This window comes from Mesoplodon densirostris, chromosome 11, assembly GCF_025265405.1.
Source record: "Mesoplodon densirostris isolate mMesDen1 chromosome 11, mMesDen1 primary haplotype, whole genome shotgun sequence".
NCBI lineage: Eukaryota > Metazoa > Chordata > Mammalia > Artiodactyla > Ziphiidae > Mesoplodon > Mesoplodon densirostris.
Genome location: NC_082671.1, coordinates 86,514,064 through 86,536,045, shown reverse-complemented (window position 1 = coordinate 86,536,045; position 21,982 = coordinate 86,514,064). Strand labels below are relative to the sequence as shown.

The 21,982-nt window shown below is 42.8% G+C and overlaps 1 protein-coding gene and 1 non-coding gene across 2 annotated transcripts in view; both read right to left on the bottom strand.

Moving 5' to 3' along the window:
* Positions 1-21,982, bottom strand: part of TMCC3 (transmembrane and coiled-coil domain family 3) — a 67,743-nt gene that overhangs the window by 11,218 nt on the left and 34,543 nt on the right. The gene's annotated exons all lie outside the window — the stretch shown is intronic.
* Positions 10,097-10,203, bottom strand: LOC132499685 (U6 spliceosomal RNA). The gene has a single exon (XR_009533914.1). It is a non-coding gene; the product is annotated as a U6 spliceosomal RNA (small nuclear RNA).

Here is a 21,982-nt window from a genome sequence, read left to right as displayed (position 1 = left end):
AACCTGCTGTATAAAAAAAATAAATAAAATAAAATTCAAAAATTCAAAAAAAAAAAAAAGAACCATACTAGGAAACTTGGAAGGATTTCCATGAGGTATTGTTGAATGAGGTATTGCTGACAATAATTAATAAATGAATGAATGAATGAATGAATGGGAAAGGCAACTGTGGTCTGTGTGCCAGGCACTGAATGTCCCCAGGGTTTGCCTTGTCTGAGCCTCACCACCATGGCAGGCAAAGAATGTGTTACATCCATATAACATGTAGAAACGGAGACTTAAAGAGCTAGGATTTGAATCCAAGTCACCCTAACGCTGGTCCGTTTTCCACCTCAGGACACTCTACTACTCTTGTCCCCAGAGGACTAAAAACAGGTCTTTATAGAGTCTGAACACAATCTCTAAACAAAAATACTTAAGATCTAAACTGAAGCATCTTATTTTTCAAGTTAACAACCCTTTGATTAGCAAAATGCCTTGATATACAGTCTTGACAGAAACAATGGGAGACAGGACAATATTCAGTTCAAGTTAGCTTTTTTTAAGGAGAGAAGAGGCTGACATAGTAAAAAAAAAAAAAAAATCGCTAAGATAATAACAGACCTCATACTGCCAAAGTGACTCAGGCTCAAATGTGGACCATTTCCAACAATGAGCATTAACATTCTGCCATATGAAAAAGGCTACCCAGGGCTTTTTCCAGAAGGGGGGAGCCCAATGGTACAGTGGGACACAATCCCAGGTCGGTGGGTCAGGCCTCTTTCACAACTTACAAAAGTTTGTTAGCGTTATTTCTCGACCCCTGTCTTCCCACACACAGCTTTGCCGTAAGAGACCCTGGTTGCTTTAATTGGCAGAAGAGCATCACATGGGAAAGGCTGGAAGGAAATAAATGCCAAATCACTATAAGACTAGAAAAAGGAATAAAGGAATTGTGACTTCACCTGGTCAAGGGGGAAGGACGGGTGTAGAGACTAAAGAAGGTACATAATAATCATCTTCAGGTCCTGGAGAGATGACCACAGGAAGTTCATGGAAGCCAAGCAGCTATGGTTCACCAGTGGACCCAAACAGGAATGGGCTCAAATTACAGTAACAAAGGATGCACTAAGCCCAGGAAATGTTTGTTTTGGGCAGACAGGGTAATTAACGGGAACGGTCCAACCACGAGGCTGGAAATTCCATTTCACTGAAGATATCCAATCTGATTGTGCTACTCTACGTCTCAGAAAATCTCTTTGGCCTAGTGCCTCCCCAATTATGTAATACAGCCTGGTCACTGTTAAGTCCGCAGCTTACCTTTCAGGCCTCACCTTGCACCTGATGGATGCCAGTCATCTTAAGTGAGCCACACAACCTACAGTTCATATGCATGATATTCACAATGCCAGCCAGCCGTCCACTTCTGTTTATCAAACGCCAACATACTATCTATCTATCTAGCTATCTATTTATTTATTTATGGCTGCATCGGGTCTTAGTTGTGGCACGCGGGCTTAGCTGCCCCAAGGCATGTGGGATCTTAGTTCCCCGACCAGGGATCGAACCCACGTCCCCTGCGCTGGAAGGTCCCCAAATCCAACATACTCTTTACGATCCATTTCAAGTGCTACTTTTTCCATGAATCTTTGCCTAGTCCCGCCAGAAGGCCGCCTGTCCTTCCTGTGATTCCCCCGTGGTGCTCTTGGGGCACTTTATCCCTCCTTCTGTTGCTCACGTGCTCCTTCAGGGGACAGGCGGTGTCACACGTGCACCCAGCTGGTTCAGCCAGCGCTGTTCCTTATTCACAGGAGGCCGTCAGTGAAATGTCTGCTGAATTAGAGCAACATCATTCTTCATTCCAGGAGAATCTACACTGAAATCATTTAAGATACATTTGAAGAGAATAAAAAAAGGACCACAGCAGTTCCGTCCAGATAGACGCCACCATTCCAGGTAAAGATGTTTTCTTAATACCTAGGTAGAAAGTTCTACATCATTTCAACCCGATTCAACTAAACAGATTTTCTGGAGTATCCATGAGCAACTTGATCCACAAATAAAAATAAAGACTTAAACTTTAACTGAAGTTTCATTTACATGCAGAAAAGAGCACATCTAAAAAGAATAAAACTCAAATCTTCACAAACTGTGAAACTAGTGTAACCAGGACCAGTTTAAAAAAAAAAAGAACAGAAGCTCCCCTTGTGTCCCCTTCAGTCATAACAACATCACCCCCATCTCCAGAGGTAACCACGAACCTGACTTCTAACAGAATACACTAGTTTTGATTAATGTATCATGTGTTCCTCTTGTCTTTCTTTTGCTCCACATTGTGAGAGCAAAAGAGTCATAAGAAGGAGGGCTCCTGCCCTCCTGGACTCTGATAAGATCAGATTAGGTTGTTGAAAAAAAAAAAAAAAAAAACCACCTGCTTGATAGTCCCTATTAAGAAGTTCACCAAACCTCTGAAGATACAGAGGCTGTTAAATCTTACCTTACCAAACACAGCAAGAAGGCATCGCCGCATCACCTGTTCCTCTTCCTTTAATTCTTAAGCCCATGGCAGCTGGCCACCCAGCCCCGGCATCTCAGGGCAAGGGCCCAGTTCTCTCACAGATGCTGGGCCGGGCCAGCCGTGTACGCAGGAATGTTTACGCACGGATGGCTGGCTGACTTCTGGCTTACTTTCAAGCTACAACAATGCCTGGCATGTCCCCGAGAGTCCAGGTGGAGGAAAGCAACAGTGTTTAAAGCTCAATCAATCAATCAATCTTACTGCTGGTTGGCAGATCTCAGTTAGAAATGTCTGATGGGGGGGAAAGCTGGAACTATGGCTGGGCTGCACGCTTCAGCCTTTTGCAGCCCTAGCTCTGCAGGATAATTAAGAGCCAGCTAACATGTATCACTAGATGCCCACCCATTTCCCTGAACTCAAACTGGGATTTCAGGTATATGCTGGAAGAAAGCTGTGGGAGTCCTCCGTCCTCCATTTCATCTGGACTCGGCACGGAGGTCACCAGTACAACGCAGCTGCTTCAGGGCTGGGGCCCAGGGAGGAGGACAAAGGTCCACAGATCGCCCAGAGTCAATCAGCAGGTGGATCGTGGGACACATGCTCCAGTTTTGGCACTGACATTTACCAGCTATATGTCCTCGGGTATATCTAATCACCTGTGTGGTCTTTGATTTCCTAATCTATAGAATGAGGAGATAGAACCAGATAACTCAAGAGCTAACACTGCAAAATGCCATGAAGTGGACTCCAAACTATCTTGACTGTAAGACAGTGTCACACACAGGATAGTCAAAACCCTGGGCTCAGGAGACAGACTGCTTTGGTTTCCATCTTGGCACCACTCTTACGAGTTGTGTGGCCTTGGAAAAATGACTTAGCCTCTCTGTGCTTCAGTTTCTTCTTCTGTAAAATGGTGATAATGATTCTTTGAAGAGTCGTGAGAAATAAATGAGATAATGCACATGAAGTACTTAAAGACTTCCTGGCACAGAAAATGGTTTCAGTAAAGGTTTGCTATTGTTTATCATCCCAATTTCATTTAAAAAATGTACTTGTATGAAAAAAACTAAAAGAAAAACAAGCTCCAAATTGTTAACAAGGGCTATCTTTGCACTGTGGGATTGTAAGGAGTCATTCTTTTTATTATGCTGTTGTATATTCCAATTTTTAAAAAATAAGGAAGCTGGACTTCCCTGGTGGTCCAGTGGTTAAGACTTCGCGCTTCCACTGCAGGGGGAGCGGGTTCCATCCCTGGTCGGGGAAGTAAGATGCTTTACAGCACGGCCAAAAAATTTTAAAAATAATAAAATAAAATTTAAAAAAGGAAGTTGAATTACCGTTTTGGCAGAAAAGATGCTGTCTTTAAAAATGACTGCTAACCTCCTTCAGTTCTCTCTGAATTACCTGTCTATTATTACCTTACGTGAAAAGCAGACCACCAGTATTCTAGTGAAAACCCATTCCTAATGATGTTTTCCTTCTGGCAGCAGAAACATTTCCACTGTCATCTCAATGTTCTGGAACAAAGGCAAGGAAAACCTTTAAGCCCTGGACAGATGTCAAAACCTGACAATGAATCACCTCTGCTCCAACCCAAGCCTCCAGCACCATTACCCCCGGGAGCTCACCTTCCTCACTGGGATGCCAGGCACATATCGGTCATTACCAGTGCTGCTCAAACACATGGTTCAAGCTTCAAGAGAGGGCTGTACCCTATGACATTTCATGTGTGCCCCCTAAAGCTCCAGAGAGACATGAACTAAAAGGGCAGCATAGCCAAGCAGAGGCACATCACCCAAACCAAGAGAACTGGAAGGGGGAATGCAGGTTACTGTGGACACCGGGAGGGCGTGGACTGAGGCAGGAGAGCCTGGGGCTCTGGGGTCACAGAGTGGCCAGAAGGTGCAGGGGCCGAGAGATCAAAACCAGGGGACAGATAACAACCAGCTGCTTAGTCCCGAGGCCAGATAACAACCACCTGCTTAGTCCCAAGGCCAGATATGATAAACTTTTGCCTAAAGAAAAGCTGCTTGAGTTCCGTCATCTAAGGAAAGGGTCAGGTCCTTCAAACCGGCGGTCACTGCCCAGGCAACAGGTATTTCAGAGCACACACGAGAGCGGTGTTACAGACAGGCCCACAAAGGAACTACAGGTTCAGGATCCAAAGGCTTTTGCAGGTTTTTGTGGCCTAAGTGTCCGAGCCAACACAGCTGACATTCTGTACTCTTACTCATTTCAGCTGAAAACTAACTTTAGGTGTAGCATCAAGGCTGTTGTTCCTCTGGTGTGCCAGTCAGAATGTGCTAGGCTTTGCTGGGGTAACAATCGACGTCAAAATCCCAGGGGCTTAAAAAAAGGGAAAGGCTCATCCCTCGCTCATGCTAACAAGCCTGCTGCTAGTAGGCTGAGGGACCCAGGCTGTGATGGAGCCCCTACCATCAGGAATGCTGCTGGTGGCCATGGCAGGAGCAGGGAACTTGGTGAATCGCCCACTGGTTCCTAAAGATTTCCCCAGAAGGGACTCCTGGGCTTCCTGAACTCACTGCACTGGCCCTACCTAACTTCAATCCTACCACATGCCCGGCAGGAAAAATATCCTGTTAGTGACACATGCTACATCCTATTGGTTAAAAAATCTGAGACAGGTTCTACTATTATTACCATTTTACAAATGAGAAAACTAGATGCAGAGAAGCTAAGTAAATTGCCTAGTAAACATCAGAGATAGGACTGAAATCCAGGCCGTCTGTCTCCAGAGCATGCTTCCCTGACAATATTGACTGAGTACTTTTATTGTGAGTCAGGCATTATGCTAAATATTTTTTATGTATTCACATATTCTTCACACCAGCCCTATTTTATGAGAAAAGCAAGGCTCATAAAGAATATGTATGTTTCTTGGGCTTCCCTGGTGGCGCAGTGGTTGAGAGTCCGCCTGCCGATGCAGGGGACACAGGTTCATGCCCCGGTCCAGGAAGATCCCACATGCCGCGGAGCGGCTGGGCCCGTGAGCCATGGCCACTGAGCCTACGCGTCCGGAGCCTGTGCTCTGCAACAGGAGAGGCCACAACAGTGAGAGGCCCACGCACCGCAAAAAAAAAAAAAAAAAAAAAATGTATGTTTCTTGAAATCCACAGAAAATAAACAGCTTAGCTGGGGCTCCACTCAGTTTATATGAAATATGCAAGACTCTGGGAGATCTGTACAAGCCACCAACCGCGTGAGAACCCATTCTGCAGTGTCCCTCACATGGTCACCCGGACTTCTGTGAGCACTCCGGGTTCGGTCCAGACCCAACCCTCAGGCTGAGCTTGAAATCTTCATCCACGTGACTTCCTACCATGGCCCTGGTGTTGCCACCTGGAGCCACACCCCTCTCGGGTTTGGCACGGCCTATAAAGTCCATTCCTCTTCATCCATGCTCTAAAAGGCAAACAGTGACTGAGGCAAAATAATTTGATGAGGATAAAAAGGCTATTGCTTTTATCAGAATCATGCCCACGCATTTACAATCAGAAAGAGAAGGAAGGAGAAAAATGGTAAAAACCAGAAAAGCAAGTAAGATAAGGGGCCTATAAAGAAGATGCTGGGGCCTCACAAGTGAAGAGTTGATATCTAGACATACACAGGAACAGGCGCTCAGCAGATGAGCCATGGATTTGCCTGGAGAGAAGGGAAGACACCCTTCCCTAGGCGGGGTGACAGAGCTGAGGAAACAAGGCACTGCTCAGCATGGCCCTGAAGGGGGGACCTTTGCATGTTCTATCAGAAGAATGGGAGCTTTATATCCCTTTCTTTTTCTTTTTTTAATGTATTTATTATTTTTGGCTGCGTTGGGTCTTCGTTGCTGAGCGCGGGCTCTCTCTAATGGCGGTGAGCGGGGGCTACTCTTTGTTGTGGTGCGCGGGCTCTAGGCACGCGGGCTCAGTAGTTGTGGCACACGGGCTTAGTTGCTTCACGGCATGTGGGATCTTCCCGGACCAGGGCTCGAACTCATGTCCCCTGCACTGGCAGGTGGATTCTTAACCATTGTGCCACCAGGGAAGTCCCTATATCACTTTCTTACTGGTAATATACATGATGCTACCAAGCCATCTTCCCTCTTGCTACACTGTGGTCACCTGATACACACTTGCAAAATGTCTAGCTACTCAGTGAATATGGAACCCAGGGAAGCCAACTCATTCACGGGACCCTAGCATCAAACATTTGGTTTTCTTGCTAATTGAGCCAATCTGTACTGGAAAGATAACTCTGAAGGCTCAATAAGCATCCTTATCAAGACAAAATTACTCCATTCATGTGGATACCTATACAGAATATTCAAAACCTGTATTTGAGAAGAAAGCTACTTCTCCACACTACATGCTCAAAATGAAAAATCCAAAAGACCCTCATGTGGTATCCAAAAGGATATGTTATTAGTAAAGTGTCTTAGTACAATGTTTGTTCTAATTTGTTTAGACAAAGAACACTTCCTTTCGTAGTTCGTTTCTGACAATGGCACATTCTGTTCACGGTGTACGGAACAGGAATTGAGTCACTAGTTTTACCATAAAGGTTTTATTTCTCCCCACCTCTTCCTCTTGGTATCATTGAAAAAAGAAAATCTGTAGCATCAAAAGTTCTCTTTCTTGACTGCAGGTAAAGTAAACCTGGAATCAAGGATCCTTTGGAACCAGGGCTGGAATACACGTACTTTTGAAAGCCCAATCCTTTATCCACAGATACTGCTAATTAACAGTGTAAGGGAGATTAGGCAAAGTGTTCAGGGTTCTCAAAAACAAATTCTTCAAATATCTTCAAGCACTTACAAACACTTGATACTGTAATTAGAAATAATTATCTTCTCATTTAGCCTCTGCCAGGCAACAGTGGTAGGTAACCTACTTTGAGTTACATACACTAGGAAAAATATCTATTTCTTCAAAAGAGCTTTCAATTAACGCAAATTAATCCCTTACCTGGTAAAGATCTACTGTGTACTTTATAATCTATACAAGAATTAAATTAAAGGAGGGGGGAGGCCAGATTAAAAAAGATGTGCCTTGAAGAGCAGAAGGGGAAGGGTATGGTAATGAAAACCAATCTACACTGAGAACCACCTGCAGCTAAAGGACAGCCACGTCCCCGAGGGAGGGAGCAGTGGAGGCTGTGAGGAGACATGAGAAAAGGGTGCTGCTGAGAAGAGGAAGGACTCTCTGGGAACCCCATGTACCTCGAAAACAGGCAAGTTTAGGGACGGGAAGTGAACCCCTAACGCCGGCCCCTCACCTCTACCAAGAACTCTGCCTTCCTGGGCTTCCCTGGTGGCGCAGTGGTTGAGAGTCCGCCTGCCAATGAAGGGGACACGGGTTCGTGCCCCGGTCCAGGAGGATCCCACATGCCGCGGAGCGGCTGGGACCGTGAGCCATGGCCGCTGAGCCTGTGCGTCTGGGGCGGGAGCCTGTGCCTTCCTGATGGAAGGGGTCACAGTTCCTTCTTGCAGGGAGACGCGGGATGGTGAGTTCTAAAGAAGGGGAAACAGGAAGCTCCAAACTTAGGACTAAACTAGAATAAGCGTCATTGAGGCTTTTAGTTCCTATACTCAGAACCTAGGGAAGGGGTGAGTGAGAACCCCTGGGCACTAACCTAACAACTTCGGAGGGGTTCTGGGATCCGTGCCCACCATGGTTATTCCCCGTCCGTTCCTAGCAGCATCCGTCAGCAAAACCTTCCCGGGAAAGGGACCTGAGCACTTGCTCTGAGGTCTAAGGGAGAAGTGGGACGTTGTGCTCCAGGAGAAGCACCCCCAGGAACTGAGGGAGCAGAGGCAGCTCTAAGGGGGAATAAATGGTTCCCAAGGCCCTGATCCAGTGGGCGGAGCAGAATGGCCGGAAAGGAAGCCTGCGGGCAGAAGGCCTGCCTCCCCCCAGGGCCGAGGCCTAATCTTTTCCTTGTCCTATAGCATTTATTCACCACCTCCCCTACCCCCAAAACATGGAGGGTGAGTGTTCTTGGCAGGGACATGTGCTTAAGCTAAGCTTCTGAGCAATAACTACAAATCCCAGCCCTGTCCTGCTGTCTTTCGGCATCTCCAATCTGAACAAGGTGTTTGAAGGACACGTATCGCCCTCTTAGATACACAATGATGGATAACTTCATATGAGTCACAGTCACCTGCAACGGAAGTTACTTTCAGAGGTGGAAGAATCCTTGGAGATCTCACTTGGCCTAATGCCTGCTTTTAAAAGAAGCAGCCTGAATACATACCCGAGTAACTTTTCATTTCAATCTATGCTCTGTTCATTATAGGTGCCCTACATAAAAGGGAAGGCAATTTGTCTACTAAAGTATAGCTTCTTGGATCAAAACATACAGTGGATATAATAGTAAATATGATAGGGGTGTCTATCAGATATCAATAATCATGTTTCCCTTTTTGCTGTGGATACTAGGAACTTCAGAACCAAACTGAGAGTAACTGTTAGACTTGGCAATGAGCCTATTTGCTTTTCCTTCCTTTTTTAGAACTTTTGGGTATTATTGCTACTCCACCTATATTTTCCATGTGCCTATCATAACCTGATTCTCATTGGAAAGAGCTAGGTCAACTTCAATCTAAAGATGCTAGGTATGTCAGGCTGCCTGGAGATGAAACTAGACTCACTCCCAAATGTAATTGGGGGAATGTAGTCAAACACACCGAGCTTATAAGTTGGCACAGCTCCTTCCATCCTCCTTTCCCAGGGCACCCAGAGAAAGTAGGGTCACAACTTGGTCCATGTCCTTTGAAAAGATGCTATATTAAGACTGAGCCAGGGGCTTCCCTGGTGGCGCAGTGGTTGAGAGTCCGCCTGCCGATGCAGGGGACACGGGTTCGTGCCCCGGTCCGGGAAGTTCCCACATGCCGCGGAGCGGCTGGGCCCGTGAGCCATGGCCGCTGAGCCTGCGCGTCCGGAGCCTGTGCTCCACAACGGGAGAAGCCACAACAGTGAGAGGCCCGCGTACCGCAAAAAAAAAAAAAAAGAGACTGAGCCAGAAAAGAGCATTTGGTACTCAGGCCCTAAAGCACATTCCCTAAGCAAACTTAAGCCTCATAATTGAACTATTCCCTGCAGGCCAGGGGTTTAATTTGTTTTTGGTACTATAACAAATACCAGGGTAGGGGCATATGTACTGGATGATGTGTAATATAGAATTCTGTTTTAAATGGATCAGAACACTACGAGACATCACACAGGGCTTAGAAATAACACAGTTAAGTTTTGAGGGAGCAAAGGAAAACTGATCTATATTAATTTCTTTCCCTTTTGCAATACTGAAGTTATTTCCCTTGAGCAATTTTATTTTTTCTAATGTAAGCCAGCAGCATTTTCACCAAATAGCAATTGGAAATAAAAAGCTGCTTTTAGTTCTACCAAAATTATAAACAGCATTACATTTAAAGAAAAAACTTTAATGTCCATGAAAAATGCATTCAATCAACATTTTGATATTTATTAATATGGAAAAACAACCTTACTTTGAAGCCATGCTGGACCTTCAAATGAGACAATCAGTATAACAACTCTGACTTCTTTGGACTGAATAAAATTATCTTTTTATTTTTTATTTTTTTAAAATACGGAACGCTTCATGAATTTGCGTGTCATCCTTGCGCAGGGGCCATGCTAATCTTCTCTGTATTGTTCCAATTTTCGTATATGTGTTGCCGAAGCGAGCACAAAATTATCTTTTTAAAAGATAAAACAGACCATGTCCTGTTCCTTCTCAAAAATCTTTTAAGTTCCCTAAAGTGTGAAATCCTTAGTGAAGAATTTAAAATGCTCTTGATCAGGGTCCTGTCCTACCCCCAGCAGACTCATCCATAAAGCTACTGTGAGCACATCTACGCACCAGCACCAGAGTAAGGATCCAGCTAGATACACGCTCTCCTTTAATCCCCGCAGCTCCATGAAGTAGGTGCCATTAGCTTTGCTTTATAGATTTGGAAGTGAGGGCCATCAAATAAGTCATGGTTACAGCTAATAAGACACAGAACCAAGATTTGTACCAAGCTCTAAAGCTTTTAACTTTCACTGCATTCCATTAGTCCAATAAACCCCTGAATGCTTCATGCACTCTCCGAAATCTCCGTGTTAAGTACCTCACCCTGGCCTTCCATACCTCCATCCCCAGGTACCTTCCGAGGACCAACCCAAACACTGTCTCTTCCACAAAGCCTCCCCAGTTCCCATGCCCAGCTTCCTTTATACTCTCCCCCAAATCTGCATGTTCCCCTTTTCCAGTAATTCTTCTCTAGGTCTGGTAAGCATTTGTGTAACGTTTGTTCCCCCACTGTCTTGAAGCCTGGAGGGGAGGAATGTCTCCTAAGCCACCTGTGTCCTGCCCCACATTCCTTCCTCAATAGGACCTTGTTATCTGTTGCGTGAATCAATGGTTGACAGAGCCAACTGGGGCAGCCAGTTGTCCCACATGTTTAACATCCTCTCAGCGGCTTGCAACTGAGATCAAGAAGAACCTACAGCTGAGGTGGTGCTGGACTGCTTTCAAGACAGACTGGACTTTGGACTGTTAATTAATGGTTTTGATTCACGCAAGAGATCAAATATCCAGGAGACTAATGTGTCTCACGGCTCTTAGCTGCTCCAAGCAGAATACAGGCAACCAATTACCAAACGACAGATACTAAGACCCACAATGTACGGAACATGCAGGTGTACTCCCTTCCTAAGTGACATTTCCGCTGCGGTTACCATCCTAACTGTTGCTCCTTCTAACACATCCATGTCTGAACTCAATCCATTATTTGTGGTAGCATATAAGGAAGCAGTCTTGTATTGCATTAAATGAAAAACTTTAAAAAATAATTTATCCAATACACCAGCAAGATTGTCAAGGGTAAAGATGATCCTTGAACAACATGGGTTTGAAATGCACAGGTCCACTTACACACAGATTTTTTTTCAATCAATACCACGGCACTACACAATCTGTGGCTGAATCTGTGGAAGCTGGGGCCGACTACAGGACTTGAGCATCCAAGGATTTTGGTATTCAAGGCGGGTCCTGGAACCAATGCCCCAGGGATACCAAGGACGATTATAGCTCCTTGTGCCTTAGGAAATCACAATTGTATAGAACAGGAACACAAAAATAAAGGAGCCCTTTTATCCTCTAAAGTCTAAGAAGGCAATGAGTTGTTTAAGGCCAAAAGCAGGCCTCAAGAAGAATGGTCCAAAAGAGGACAGGATCTTGGCAAGATAGTTCAAATTTATTTTAAAAAGAGAAGCTACTAGTTACTAAGGACTTATTAAGTATCGTATAATTTTCGAAATGCTTCACATACTTTATTTTATTTTTCCTTTTAAGAATCTGAGATTACAACAATTATTCTCATTTCCAGATGGAAAAAGTAAGGGACTTATCTGAAGTCATAAAGCTAGCATGTAGAAGAGCTGTGATTCCACCTGGCTCCAAGGGCTGGGCTTTCATAATATTTCCAACCTCTACTGAGAGCCTACTGCATATACCAGACCCTTTCCTAGACACGAACATGTTTTCCATAACCCTTACAACGCCTAAAATTTCCTTTACTTAAATCACTGTGCTACCGTTAAATATTACAAAGTAAAAAGTATGCATGGTAGAGAAACCAGAAGGGAGAATACTAACAGACGGCTTTGGACAGTTCTTGGTGCTACAAGGCAATTACTGGAGATATTCCAAATTTGACATTTAATAAGTAAAACAAAACACTAGCTTAAATCCCAAGATATCTTGTGTAATAAAAAATGTAGGTTGCTTCTGTTTTAACCATTTTAAAAATGATTCTCAATGCCAGGGGAACATGCCAGCTTACACATCAACTCCTTCTTCTGGCTAAAGCTCTAGTGGATACTGTAATCATTACAGGCTCTGCTACCAAGTAGTGGATACTGTAATCATTACAGGCTCTGCTACCAAGATGCAGATAAGAGGAGGCTTCCTTCTCCCACAGCTACAGCAGTTCACAAGCACCAAAGAGTCATGTTTCGGAGAGACAACAGTCCTCTAGGAACTTATTGTTTTGTAATCTGGGAGGAAGGAAACTGCAAGAAATGAATTGAATTGTGGATTGTGATTTTTAAGATAAACACTATACCATGACCCTTCTTAGAATCCAAGCCTGTATTTGGGTTAACTGAATTTCCAAACAGAGGCAACAGCCTTCTAGGGCCACTCACAATACTTGCAACAACTAGCCAGCTCAGATTCACAGGAAAAGCCCTGATTCCAAAGAAGTGTGTCCTAAACAGAGCTTCACTGTGGCACAGTGGTAGCCTAAGTTAGTGGTTTAAAAGCACAGATTCAGAGCCAGGCTATGCAGGTTCCAATCCCAGCTCTGCCATGTTAATTGTTATCACCTTGGGCAAGTAGTTCCTTACTCTATGACTCAGTTTCCTCATCTGTGAAGTGGGGGCAGGTGTCAACTTCACAGGGTGACTGTGAGGATGAAATCAATTAATATTTATGAAGTTGGAACAGGGCCTTGTACAGAATAAGAGCTGTAAGTATAAGCTATCGTTTAGGAAACACAACATACCCCCAATAGGTGGGAACTTCAGAGAAGTCCAGAGCCAAGAACAGTGGTGCTGTTGTCAGGATTAAGCTCTTCCAGGAGAAGCTGAGCACTGACACCGCATGGAATCTGCCTGTGTGTGCATCCGCATCTTGCCGCAGAGAGGGAGGAGAAAAGACGAGCAGGATCTCAAACTCACGCCAGGAAGTGCCCTAAGGATCAAGTTTCGATGAACCTGAACAGCAAAGCTCATACTTCTTAAAAATGCCCATCGGGGCTCCCCTGGTGGCGCAGTGGTTGAGAGTCTGCCTGCCGATGCAGGGGACACGGGTTCGTGCCCCGGTCCGGGAGGATCCCACCTGCCACGGAGCGGCTGGGCCCGTGAGCCATGGCCGCTGAGCCTGCGCGTCCGGAGCCTGTGCTCCGCAACGGGAGAGGCCACAACAGTGAGAGGCCCGCGTACCAGAAAAAAAAAATGCCCACCAACCGAAAAGCAGACGACCTAGTATTCGAGTGATTTAATCTAACTTTTAAAAAGGTACAGTACCTGTAATGACTAAAATTTTAAATCTCAATATCTGGTCTTAATTTTTAAATACGTGTCATTAGTCTTCTATGTGGCTATTTTCAGTAAAACCAGAACTCTAAATTAAGACCCAAAAGACAGATGTCTAACATTTCCTATCTCTAAGTCTTTAAGCAAAACAAGGGGAAATTGTATTAGAAAAGCTTATCTAATGATCATAACTTGCTACTTTCTCTAAAAAGTCTCCTAAATTATTTCTTGAGAGTATTATGTCATGGAAGCTTGTCTTTATAAAGTGTGAGATTTTTTTTCAATCAGGCTATAGTTAACCCCATGATCTTATCTATCAATGGCTTCATTCTCTAATTTTACCAAGTTTTCTCTCCTTCATCCCTTATTCAAGCTGCCACCAAATTCTGTTATTTCTTTGTCTAGCAATTTCTCTCTAGATTGACACTTCCTTGCTATTTCCGGGTCCATCTACCTGAATCCGGCCCCCAACTCCCTACCTCACATATACAAAGGGCAATAGTTTAATCGGGTTTCATTGCTTTCAACATTTTTTTTTTTGTTTTCTTTTTTTTGCGGTACGCGGGCCTCTCACTGTTGTGGCCTCTCCCGTTGCAGAGCACAGGCTCCGGACGCACACGCTCAGCGGCCATGGCTCACGGGCCCAGCCGCTCCGCGGCATGTGGGATCTTCCCGGACCAGGGCACGAACCCGTGTCCCCTGCATCGGCAGGCAGACTCTCAACCACGGCGCCACCAGGGAAGCACCCTGCTTTCAACATTTTACTTCTATCTAGTCCATAGCGAATCGTTACGCTCATCTTCTAAACTTCCACTTACATCATGTTACAAAATGCTCAAGATGTACGATTCTTCTTTTTAATAAAGGAATTGGGTTCTTCCTCCTGTTGGTATTTAATCTGAGTAATTTTTCCCATTCCAGTTCTCCAGTGTCTTCCTCCTTTCTTACAACCTCCACCAGACAGATCCCAGCACTGTAGAACACAATACATTTCTGTACTTCTTTTTTTTTAACCTCAGTAGTTACATCATTCCCTTTGGACACAACATTTCCAAGCCCTCTCTCTTATCCAAATCCTACCATTCCTTCAAAATCTCTTCCTTGAGGCCCATGTCACTTCCTATCCTTCCTGATCCATTTTGGCTCTTATTTATACTGTTGAGTGGGTCCCTACTTGTTTTATCTTCCTTGTTGGATTTTTAGATTACTAGAAGTATTCATTTTTTAGACACCACACAATACTCAGCACAGAACCAGCAGTATCACTGGGTAGCAAATACTTATTATAACCAACTTTCCTATGCTATAAAGCAGTATATTCCCAATTCTGAATGAGACCCATAGTAAGAAATACATATGTACCACTACATACATACATATGTGCCACTACACACATACATATGTGCACACGTATACACACATACATAACTGAAACACAAGTTTTATGAAACACTTATCTTTATACATGCAACCGTATTTTAAAAAAACACGGTTGGTTAGCTCATTTTTTAGACAACTACATATTAGGAAATTACAATTAATTTTGTTAGGCATGTTAATTTTATTATATAGGAAAAGTCCTTATTTTTAGATACGTATCAGAAAAGATATGCCCTGATGTCTGTATGTAACATACATACACGCAGACACAAAGCAAATGTGAAAATGTTTGTTGAATCTGGGTAACACAGATGGGTATTTGCTGTACTCTTCCTTCTGCCTTTCCATCTAAAAATATAAAATGATAGTTGCTATTCATTAAATCTATTTCATAACCAACTAATGGGTTTCAATTCTGTTTGAAAACCAGTGCTCTATAATTAAGAAAAAAGATAAGCCACTTGTTTCTATGTTTACTGATTATACTTAAGGAGGCTCTAACATTCTGAAGAATGTTACAGTAAGGGATTTAATCTTCCATTGCTATGAGTCCACTAATCTCTTCTTTAAAAGCCTTTCTATGGAACTTTCTATGAATCACTACTACCTTAGCAGAAAGGTTTAAGATTAAGGACTACTTTTTTACTTACAGAGATCACAGAATCAGAATTTACCCTAAGACCTCTCATCCTAAAAATAATCTTTGTGGTTTTCATTGAGGCTTTAAAAGAACAACATCTGGGAATGGCAAAAGTTCAAGACAATGCATCGAAACTGAAAACATCATAATAAACATGCACACTGGTTAAAACGTTCCCCTTCCTTCTCCTTTAAGCACTGGTTCTAATAAAAGAATACGTTCCACAAACAGAGTCAGTAACACCTCAATCTAACTGACACAAAGAGGGAAGTGCAATATTATAGATGAATGAAAGAAATTTCCAGATAATTGAAATTCTTACCATTTATGGGCCAACGTATTAAGTCTTGCTGATTACTGATTTCTAAATTACTAGCTTCCCAAGACTGCTTTCCTGTTAACTGGGATCATCCATATGACCAAGTCTGAATTGTGACACAGCATCTTGACCTCAGGAAGAAACCTGGTCTAGATCCACGCAGGACCTGGGGTCTAGTTAACCCTCCAGTCTTAGGTCCCTCATTGGAGAAAAGGAAGTGGCTGAGCTCTGCAACCTCTAAGCCTTTGCAGCTCTTCTTCTCGACAGTTCTATCGCTACTAGGTCTGTAAAGCGGGCAGCCCTCAGCACATACCAATTAACACACATTGAATATTTACACTTCCATATAATGAATCTTATTCACCAAAATGAAAATGAAGCAAAAAGCAGTTAAAAATAATATGCAGCAAGTATAAAGAAGGAACAATTATTAACACACAACATCAGTGCATCTCAATAACGTCATTCTTAATGAAAGAAACTACATACCCAAAAGGACATGCTCTATGATTCCAAGGATAGGGAGGCCAGAACTGGTTACACTGTGGGGAAGCAGGGGAAGGGAGAATGATCTGCCAGAAGGTGGCACAAGGGAGTGCTGGGTGCGGACAACACTGCCACAGGGGACAGTTACATGGTGCAACACAGGTAAAAATCATCCAACTGTACAGTTAAGATGTATGCACGCTACTACAAGTTATTCCACAAACTAGTTGAAAAAATCAAGTAAATAAAATACAAAAAAGTCATAGAAAATGAAAATTCAGGAGCTGTCGAAACTACTATTTTATCTTTGCAGTACCTATAACATATAAGTACTCAATAAATGCATGTTGATTAACATACAGACTTGTTCAATTCTAGCAGGAAAAGAACTTCAAGTTCAATGGTGTGTCAATTCATATTGCACTTTGTCAGCTCTTTAACATATTTAAAGTTTCGGAAATGTTCATGATACCCTCTAATAAATATTTGTTTTCAGTACCAGAATATAGAAGAGCAAATGTACAAAATACAGAAAAAGAGTAGAAATCTGTATGGTATACTAGCAAGGCACTAATATCTATGGTGTAACTAAATACATCAGATTTAGACACAAAAATATTTAATCTTACATTCTGCAAAAGTCAGCAAAATCCTAAATACCATGTTGATGCAGATTGAAAATGACCTGGTTCGTTACATAATAGTTATTTAGAAAGCCAATGTTTCTCAAAGAGGCTGAATTTAACTAAAAGCACACAAAGTACAACTAAGGCTTACTCACTGACTTAGACCAAATTGTTTTTATGACAGTTAAAGGAACTGATTAATTTAGGTTCCAAGCCAGGCCCCCTAAGATACAGAACTGACACTTAAAACATGTTGTTCTGGGCATTTTTTTGTGAGCCAGGCAGTATGCTAAAAGCACTGGAGTCAGAAAGATGAATATGCTAAACTCTAGCCTAGGAGTTCTTGGGCTGGGAGACATACAGAACTATACAACTGTAGAAAAATGTAATCTGGACTACAGGAATCAAAGAAGTGGAAATAAGTAAGGCTTCAGTGAGACACCTTCTAAGAAGATGATATTTGACGTGGCCTTAGAAGAGGAGGCTCAAAAATCAGCCAAGAGAGCCTAGCAAGGAACACGGTGTATCCACAGAGGCAAACAGTAGAATAATTAGGGAACGAAAAGTTTCTTCGGGTGTCTAGAACTTGGAGCTAAATGGGTCATCCTAAGTCAGGGTTTGATCGAGGGCTGGGGCAAAAAAGAGGTACAGGGCAAGTATTTCTAAAGGGAGGAGGCATGAAACTCTGAAGAATACAGACAGCCTGTGGCAGCCTCTATATAAACCATGCTAGACTTGACACTTTATCATGCAGGCAAGGGGAAATTTTTTTAATCATAAAAATAAAATATTGAGAAATAGAGAAGTTGAAATAGCAAAATGAGTAGGGGGAAAATCACCCATGACCCCCCTTAAATATAGACACTGCTTAGATTCTTATTAATTTTTTGTGTGTGTGTGTGGTACGTGGGCCTCTCACTGTTGTGGCCTCTCCCATTGTGGGGCGCAGGCTCCGGACGCGCAGGCTCAGCGGCCATGGCTCACGGGCCCAGCTGCTCCGCGGCACGTGGGATCCTCCCAGACCGGGGCACGAACCTGTATCCCCTGCATCGGCAGGCGGACTCTCAACCACTGCGCCACCAGGGAAGCCCCTTATTAATTTTTTAAAAACACAGAACCATGACTATACTGTACATATAGGGATTTCAGACTTGGTTCATGTACTGTGCATAGTCACATAAGGATTTATTAATGAATTTGGAAGACTTCATCATTATGTGCCTGTACACTCATACTGCACTGCACAGCAACACTAAGTGGGTCTCTGTCTGGGATGCAGGGATCAGGTAACCAGATCTACTATTAAAAAAATCATGTGAAGTTAAGGACAGCTGAATTCTCACCTGAAGTAACAGTATCCATCACATGATGGAAAATCAGACACTTTGTCTCAGAAATGCATAATGATGATTTATTCCATCTCTACTCATCTGAAATGCTAAACTAATTATCACAGTGCCTGGTGCTTTTTATCAGAAGGGTCTGACAAAGGATACACTTCTTTTTGTCTTTTATTTACGGATTGAAAAAAGAAATCCTTCAACATATGCATGTTGCAAATCATATTCTCCTCACTGTAAGCCACAGTTAAAGAAAACAACTCAAGATTCTTCTGACTTTAGGAAAGCACCACAGTACACCTAATCTACACTGTATATCTATTATGACTCAAATCCTGCAGGAAAAATATTTAAAAATCCAAATTAGATTTGTAAAAGGGGAAAAAAAAAAAAGCCTGGGAAGGATAGAAGGTAGTTTGGGAAAGCTTCAATGACAGATGCTTTTTTTTGCTCTTTACTGGGAACTGTAACCAAATCCTGGGCCTGTACCTGGCTTAGTGCCCTAACTTCCCGACGAGACTGCAAAAACTCTCAGACAGGACACCTGCTCTGAGCTTATTACAGAACTGTCTTGTGCAGAATTACCATTGGAAAACATTAACTTTGTGCCCAAATGGAAGAGTGCCTACTTCCCTAAGATATATGAATGGTAGGGTTTTCTTTTGGCCTTACATTGGGAAAGCTGATGAACTGATAAGACTCCAAAGGCTGCTAACTACACACTAATATTCCAGTGTGGTACACTTTATTAATTTGACTCAGTCCATCTACCTTATTCAGCATTCCAAAATATTAGAGAACCATCTGTTCAAGATCCACCAACTGAGAACACTACGAAACCTCATTCAGCCCAAGATGTTACCCTGAGTTTGATGAACTGAAACTTCTTTGATTTCTATACTTGATGATGCCTGTGATGTCATTCATTATTTTAGATGTTCATTTGGCTGATGTTTTATTAATAAGGCCACTGTAAATTTATCTGTAAGGACCATAATCCCTGTGTCAGAGAAAATTTTGCTCAACTGCTTTTCATACTAGGTTAACACGCAGTCAACAATTACTGAACGTATACTTCATATTACAGGGCTGACTCAAAGTGTTCAATCATATCTAATCAGAGGCAAGGGTATGTTTATTTTATTAAGTATCACATCCTTCAAAGAAACCAAATTTTATATATGAACAGTGGGAACGTGACAAACATAATTAGGCAAGAATTAAATGACAAGCAGAGTTGGGCATTATCATTTATTTACCACTAATAGAGCATCTTTCATCGAAAATTTCAATAAATCTTGCCAAATGTTCTTGCCCCAACCTAGGATATGATTATCTGAAAGTGTTCCAAGTCAGTTCTGAAGTTCACACTGAACAACTGACAGGCATTCAGGTTTTTGAGGCTCACTGCTAAGTCTTTCCTCCCCTACAAGTTATGTTTAGTCTATCATGATGAGTATCAAAGAAATCAAAGACTTTGACAAGTTCACAAACTAGTGAGTGATGAGCCTAAGCTCAAGCTCAGGTCTGATTCCATAGCCTATGTTCTTTCTAAAACTTCAGGCTTCCTGGAATACCATCCCCAACTCTCTACTTACCAAAACCTTGGGGTTCCTTCAGAGTCTGACTCAATTTAACCTCTTCCACACAGAGGTGTTTCTTATCACCTCCAATCTAGTAAACAGTGCTTACTCAGAGCCCCTGCTGCTCTTACTGTCTGAGTCCCTCTGGTTGCACTAAATTCATTACTGCCTCATATTATTAGTTGCCTTATTCTTTTCCCCCCTTGTTTGCAGTCCCACAGCCTCACATTGCCTCTTGAACACAGTAGGCACTCAACTGTCTTATAACTGAGTTCTCTACTTTGATAGCATTTCCTATAGATAAAATTCCACATCAGGTAGGGTAATTTCATTAACTGGATAAAAGACGTTCAATAATAAGGGCACTTATGATGTCACAAACTAAGAAGATCAGCGGACAGGGCTAATTTGGTGGCTTAAAAATGTTATCAGGGGGCTTCCATGGTGGCACAGTGTTTGAGAATCCGCCTGCCAATGCAGGGGATACGGGTTGGAGCCCTGAACCGGGAAGATCCCACATGCTGTGGAGCAACTAAGCTTGTGCACCACAACTACTGAGCCTGCACTCTACAGCCCGAGAGCCACAACTACTGAGCCTGTGGGCCACAACTACTGAAGCCCGTGCGCCTAGAGCCCGTGCTCCACAACAAGAGAAGGCACCACAATGAGAAGCCCACGCACCGCAACAAAGAGTAGCCCCCGCTCGCCGCAACTACAGAAAGCCCTCGCGCAGCAACTAGAGAAAGCCTGTGTGCAGCAATGAAGACCCAACGCAGCTAAAAATAAATAAATTAAAATAAGTAAAATTTTTAAAAAATGTTATCAAAGATCCAAGTTCTTTCTAATTCTTCATTATACTATCTTCAGGGTATTTGCAAGTTCTCTCATGGAGGCAAGGGAGCTACTGCAGCTTTAAGAAACACATGTAGACAATTTCTGGCTATATATGAGAATACTGCTCGTCTTTCATATTTTGTTAGGAAGGAAAATATTTTCCAGAAACTCCTCAGATTTCTCCAAGGTCCCTCTGGCCGGGCCTGAGTCATACATCCATGCGCTACCTGCAAGGGAGGCTGTGGAAGCAGAATCTAACATTTTCAGCCTCTACTGTACTGGCTCTGCCAGCCAGGCAGAAAGGCAAGGAAAATGGTGTTTGGATAGGCAACCAACACCTTTAGAGAAATATTAATGCAATGATAAGTTGTGTATAATGAAAGTCCTCCACGGTCCAAAGAGATTAATTACCTTAAGAAAGGTTTGCTAATTAGCTTATAAGAAACACTCCTGTTACGACAGGGTGCTGTTTGCACTAGAAGTAGGAGAGAAGAAAACTGGAATCTCCCAGCTCTTCAGCCAACAAATTGTAAACACATTCCTTTCCCTCATATCCTTAAATATCACAATCTCTTCCAGCACTATGACCACCACAAGGAAGGAAAGGCAAGCAGAAAAAAAAACTTGTTCTCTTCAACTTCCATACAGTTCTCCAAACACATTAAAACAGGTTAAAAAAAATTTTTTTGAGAGATTTAAAGAACAGAAATAAAGATGAAAATATTTATGTCTTTGCCTCCTTCTCCTATTCTTCTTGCTTCTTCTAACAGGACAGTCTGCCTTCATCACCACCATCCCCACTACCACCACCATTACGTTTCCAATTCTGGAATCAGCTTAGACATCCATTAATGGAGAGCCACTTTAAAAACTATTACAACGGAAAACAGTGCAGATGCTAAAATAGAGGTGGATCTCAACTGGCTACTACGGGAAGCTGTCCAAACTAAATTGTTAAGCAAGAAAGATACAGAGCTATATATATGTATAGTACACACTCATTTGTGCTTTAAAAGAGGGGCAGTGGTGGGGTTTATATAAATGTGATACAAGTGTACTCTATTTGTAGAGAAATTTCTAGAAGGGTGTCTTAGGAATTGTGGATGATAATTACCTCTGGGGAATAGGATTGGGAATCTGGGACCAGAGATATTTTTTGTTTTATATTCTGTTTTTGG